The sequence below is a fragment of the Podarcis gaigeae genome, assembly GCF_964106915.1.
Source record: "Podarcis gaigeae genome assembly, chromosome: 17".
Classification (NCBI taxonomy): Eukaryota; Metazoa; Chordata; class Lepidosauria; order Squamata; family Lacertidae; genus Podarcis; species Podarcis gaigeae.
The window spans coordinates 8,749,118-8,755,284 of NC_139694.1; the positions used below are offsets into that span (position 1 = coordinate 8,749,118).

Below are 6,167 nucleotides of genomic sequence, written 5' to 3' on the forward strand. Positions count from 1 at the left end.
GGGGACTAGCCTAGCCCCCTAGTTCACTGACCGCACACCATTGCCTGACTGGTGGTTAGAAATACAAAAGCCAGGGCAGTATGAGGTGAGGCTGAGCACAGGGGGCAGGCAGCAGAAGAGAAGCAGAGTCAGGCCCATGCTTGATGCAAAGGCTATGACTATGCAAGAAGCAAGACCTTTTCGTGTGTTAATGCTGTGAGCCCCTCCATCTCAGGCTATGTATATGTGTAAATAAACCATATATCATAAAGACACCACAGTTTCCGCTGTTGCTCCTTCCCAAAAGGAAACACAAACCCTGGGTAAGTGCCTGGAACCCCAGGAATCTTGCACCCCTCGGAGATTGGGGTGGCATGCAACAATATTTTTCTAGTTTTGCATGCACAATAGTTGGGTCTGCAGATTATTCTACACTTTGCAAAAAACAAAAAACAAAACACCTTTGAGCCAACTTGGACGTTGGTTTAAGGAAAAGAGCCCAAACCATCCAATCAGGATAGTTATTACAAATTCTAGGAAATTTTAGTCAGGATTTTGAAATCGCAGAAGTGTTTTACCAGCGTCGGAGCAAATATCACTACAGTATTTTAACATGAATGACAATGACGCTTCCTTTCACCTTAATTATGCTGAGTCAATGGGCTTCCAGCAAACATTGCTCATCCTCATTAAAACAGATCTCTGGAGATTTGCCTTAATTTTACTCCTTCCTGCGCTGTGTGGATTTGCTTTGGAAATCTTATTCAGCTTCCACCCAGGCCCGACACTGCTGAGCTGATGGGATCTGACACGCCTGTGTGGTCCCAGGGGCCATACTGACAAGCTGTGGTTTCTTTCTTCCATATAGAAGGAACCCTACGAATCGCCTGGCTATGGGAAGGGTTTGCTGTTATCTTTATATTGCTTGAGAGATAAAACTCCATGGATTCTTTAGCTGTTGATTCCTGCATTGCAGAGAGCTGGACTAGACGACCCTCTGGGTGTCTTCCAACTCTATGATTCTGTGATTCTCCAGCACCCACCGCAGCAAGCAGGCTCAATGGTCAGGGATGGTGGAAGTTGTAGTCTGGTAACATCTGAAGACCCACAGGCTCCTCATTTTTTATCTAGAGCTGACAGGGACTGGGTACAACCAAACAAGATTCAAGGAGGCTTCAACTTAGTTATGATTAATCCTTCTTTCACTGTTATCCATAGGGCTTTGTCTTGAGTAACTTTTGCTGGAATTGGGTTGTGTCATTAGAATCTATGGAAACACTTGGTTGCAGGGAGGGGAGGTGGTTCATAAACATTTGGGTTACCCCCCCCCAACGTGGTAAAGTAGTAGTTGCCTTATTTGGAATGGGGGAAGGTATTTCATAGGGGCAGGGAGGAAGGAATGAAGAAAGGTCAAAAGTCTTGGTCTTAGATCCTGAGTTGGGGGGCAGGCCCCTATCAAGAGATGGAGTTAGGCATAAGTCGGCAATAACATAATAAACCATCTGGTGTGAAGTTAACTCTTTATTCGAAGAAACAAAAAAAGCTCAGCCTTGTGGTCACAGCAACCCTTCCCAGTAGGTCTTGCCCCGATGAGGCAGTTGCAAGGACTGAAGGTCCTTTGCCTTCTCTCTGCACTCTTGGGCTCCTCTCCTGGTTCATTCCTCAGCAGCCTAAGGCTCCATCGTCTTGTCTCTCATTGCTCCTCCCTCTTCATTTCTCTGCATATTCTGGGAATACCAAGCGGGAGGGGAGCTGCTCACAGCAGGAGGGGGGGGAGACTGCCTGGATTCTTCCAAAGCCTGCCTCATCTCTGTCTCCTGGCCCCCTCCACTTCTGCCTCCAATTCTTGACTGCTTTCTGCCACAGCCTCTTCCTGCTCACTAAACCTTGTCACCTCTTCAGCTTCCGACACCTCTGCCTCTCAGACTGCTCTCTCTTCTCCGTCTGACCACTCCTTGTCATCCCACCACCAATCCCCTGGCTCAGAGCCTTCTTCCGCTGGGGATTCCCCAGCTGTTGCCTCCCACCACTCCTTTGCACCCAGCCAGTCCAGGACAGTCCCCTTCTAATTCCTGGATCCAGCACAGATTAAATTACTGACATAGCGCAATAGAGTTAGGCACCAGTTCCTCCGACCTGCTTTGCTTCACTTCAAATTGACGTGTCAGTGAAACCACCACACTTTCAAAAACCAACCGCATGCCAAGACAACAGTGAGCTGAAAACTGTAGAGCAGTAAACCCCTTTATATTAGATAGGGTAGGGATACAGATGTTCTTAGATCTGTATATACTGTATTGTTGGACCCTGGTTAGCCTCACCCCAGCCATCGTAGTCAACAGTCAGGGATTTTGGAAGTGAGAGTCTATGGATGACCCTGCCCTGCATTAGAACCCACAGGGTATGAAATGGGGCAGATTATGGGGGATATTTTTGACAATCCTTTGCAATCAGTTTTGAACCCAAACTTGCACCTCGTAACCTCTGACACGCTCAGCTCCTGACACCTTATTACTCCTTTTTACTAACTTCTCTACAATTTCCTGTGGTTGCCAGCATAGATTTCTGCTTACTGTGGCTCTGGTCTATAAATGGATCTGCCAATGAGCAGGCATTGAATCATGTACCCAGGGGCATGGAAGTCCTCCAAGTTATAACCAAAGCTGGGCTCACATTTTGCTGCGCCTTCATACCAAACGAGTTACTCAGGGGTTAATCACCCACCACATTCCCTCCTGCTGACTTTCTACTGAGTTCCTGTCAATCTTTGTTGTCAGGTTTGCCTTGATCTTTGAGTGCCTAAGGCTGGGTATTGTCAACCTGGTCAACTTGTGGCAAGGAAGTGGGGGAGAGGTTGGAAACACATCCTTCCAATTCTCTTAAGATTTACAGCACATGTCATTCCAAATTGGCTCTTCCAAGATTTGGGGGAACATCTACAGCCCACAAGGAAACCACCTGAGAGGGTAGCATGCTAAGGAGAGAATGGTCACCTAGAAAGAAAGCAGAAACAAATGTAGGATTTCAGAAAGAACCAAAGGTAGAGATATCAAATTCCGGTGTGGAGAGTCTCTCTTTGCATTGTCTGTAAGCTTCAGAACAGAAGAAGGTAGGAATGCAAGAAAGCAGGAAATGTATTTGGTTGTTTCTTAAAGTTATCAGACACAGAATTCAGACTGTGCTTGTGAACTGGATCAGTAGACAGTCTAGTATAAAAATTGGTAAGGCAAATAAATGCTCAGAGGCAATTTTCAATTCCATCTAGGCACTGTCAGTGCAGAGAAGAGGGATGGAATATTATTTATAATACTTGAAATTCAAGCACAACATTGTACTGAGTAGAAATATAGGTATCTATTAGGCACTTTCAAAGGTGAAAAAACAACAAGAGTAGGCAAACATTTCTTGTAATAGAACAAACAGTAAGGCATTGAGCAGATGTGGTCGGATTCAAAGTACGCTAGAAGGCTTCTGGATCAGCAGGGCTTTACATAAAGAAAATCTCTTCATATCCCAGTCCACAAACTGCAATAGAAAAGCACATCGGTTAAGGCCAGTGGTACTTTAGATATGTAATTACTTCACTTTTTAACTGTGGTCCGAAGAGAGGGTTCAGCTGAGCCAGAATTGCAATCAGTCAGAAGAGGTAGCAGCAGACAGCACATGTCACCAACATTGTGTTAATAACGCCCTGGTTAGGCCCCTTGGGCACAAACCACAGCACCACCACCACGACCACCATCCAGAACACGCTCATGACGGTGATGGGCACCGCGAGGCTGCCGTACGCCATTGCTGGGCTTTTGCTCGCTTGGTAGTGGTTACTCTTGGTTCTTTTTCTGCATGACTAGCATAGCATAGCATTTCTGCATAGCATGACTAGCATGACCCCGTGATAGGACCTGATTACATTCCTTTTCCCCACCCGCAAGACGTCCCACCAGGGAAGGTTGTGGAATGAAAGGATAAAATTTACAGCCTGTAATGCTTTGAAAGAGAATACGATGAAAATGATGTATAGATGGTATATTACACCAGTGAAATTAGCTAAAATGTATAAAACAAACAATAAATGTTGGAAATGTAAAGAAAAAGAAGGAATATTTTATCATATGTGGTGGGAATGTAAAAAAAGTAAAGAACTTCTGGGAGATGAAAAAGATGTTGAAATATACGTACATTTTTTAAAAAAACAGAAGCATTTTTACTTGGTATTATAGGTCACGACATTGCTAGGCAAGATGTTAAATTGTTTTTATATGCAACAATTGCGGCAAGAGTATTGTTAGCCCAGAAATGGAAACAAGAAAAAATTCTGGCGAAAGAAGAATGGCAGAGGAAATTAATGGACTATGCAGAATTGGACAAAATGACAGCAAGGAATCAAAACCTGCGGGACCAGAGATTTACAGAAGATTGGAAGAAGTATATGAATTATTTGAAGAGGAACTGTAATCAACAAATTCCGCTAGTAGGACTACAAGAAGTTTTGTAAGGAGAAATATACGAAGTGTTACATAGTAGAAAAAGATAGAGATATTGGTTATGAGTTTGAAATGTAATAGGGAAGATAAGAAATGCATACTAAGAGATTAGATTGGAAATTTTTCAGACAGGATTGATGGAAGTTAAAAAAAAATTGAATAAGATGTAAAAGTATGTTTAATTACTGTTGCAAATGATATGTTAAAAAACTAATAAAAAAATTATATATATAAAAAGACGTCCCACCAGGGATCACTTGGAAATACTAATGCAACTGGTCTGCATACCCTCCAGGTGTCCTGATTTCTAAGGGTCAGTCAAAAGCCACCTAGCTTCTGATTTGATTCTAAAGGTAAAGGGACTCCTGACCATTAGGTCCAGTTGTGACCCGACTCTGGGGTTGTGGCGCTCATCTCGCTTTATTGGCTGAGGGAGCCGGCGTACAGCTTCTGGGTCATGTGGCCAGCATGACTAAGCCGCTTCTGGTGAACCAGAGCAGCGCACAGAAACGCCGTTTACCTTCCCGCTGGAGTGGTACCTATTTATCTACTTGCACTGTGTGCTTTCGAACTGCTAGGTTGGCAGGAGCAGGGACCGAGCAACGGGAGCTCACCCCGTTGCGGGGATTCGAACCGCCGACCTTCTGATCGGCAAGTCCTAGGCTCTGTGGTTTAACCCACAGCGCCACCCGCGTCCCGATTTGATTCTAGAATGTCCCTATTTCCCCCGCCAGTGCTGCCGACAAGCAAGCTGGGAGTCGCCACCCCTCTGACACTGGGTAGCAGGCTACTAGCCGAAGGCCTTGGACTTTTAAGACGGCGCTTGTACGCTTAAGGAAGAGAGGGAATCAATAAGGAAAATCAGAATGCAGGAGGAACAATGGTAGACAAAGTGACCCACTTCCCAGATAATGCTTATGCGCTGCAGAAACATAATGTTCTTCCCCAACACTATAGAATCTCGCTAATATCTTACTAAATGTGCGTATGAACCAATTACTGGTGAACAAAGGGATCATTATTCTTAATTACGCCTCCAGTCACTTTCTTAACAAAAAGGAGATAACGTTGCATATAAAGTAGGAAAGGCCTGCACGGAGATGGGGTTTTAAGCAGCATTGTTGCCTGAGTCATCATTTAAACCTCAACAAAGTATACGTTAAAGTGGATAGAAATTTGGCGCGGCTCGTGAGAGAGAGATGGTTACAGGAACTGAGGAAAATAGTACAGTTCACTGGTTCACCTCAGACAATTAAAAGTATTCCCCGGGTGAACACAAGTGAGAAGCGTGACTATCTCAGCTTTTGCTTTCTATCTGTGACTAAGCTTTGCTGTGCCAGGGTGCTCAGCTCCTAGGTGCACAATTTTTGAGGGGTGCGAACCAGGCACCCCCAAACAGGTGACCCCAGCATGGCCCGGCCCAGTGTTCCTCTCCACCCGCCCAGGGTCGTGTCAGCCAGCTGAGCTGCCCCACTAGGCACCGACGCTACACCACTGGCCCTGAGCATTGAGGTTTGGGACCTAGATGGGTACAAAATTGCTCCCTAGCCCCAAAATTGATACAGTGGTACCTCTGGTTATGTACTTAATTCGTTCTGGAGGTCCGTTCTTAACCTGAAACTGTTCTTAACCTGAAGCACCACTTTAGCTAATGGGGCCTCCTGCTGCTGCCGCGCTGCCACAGCACGATTTCTGTTCTCATCC

At 45.2% G+C, this 6,167-nt stretch overlaps 1 pseudogene across 1 annotated transcript; it reads right to left on the reverse strand.

Annotated features, from left to right (window-relative positions):
- Positions 1 to 3,114: 3,114 nt before the first annotated feature.
- Positions 3,115 to 3,785, reverse strand: LOC310834490 (V-type proton ATPase subunit e 1 pseudogene; annotated as a pseudogene). The gene has a single exon. The product of its transcript is annotated as a V-type proton ATPase subunit e 1 pseudogene (transcript).
- Between the last annotated feature and the right edge of the window lie 2,382 nt (positions 3,786 to 6,167).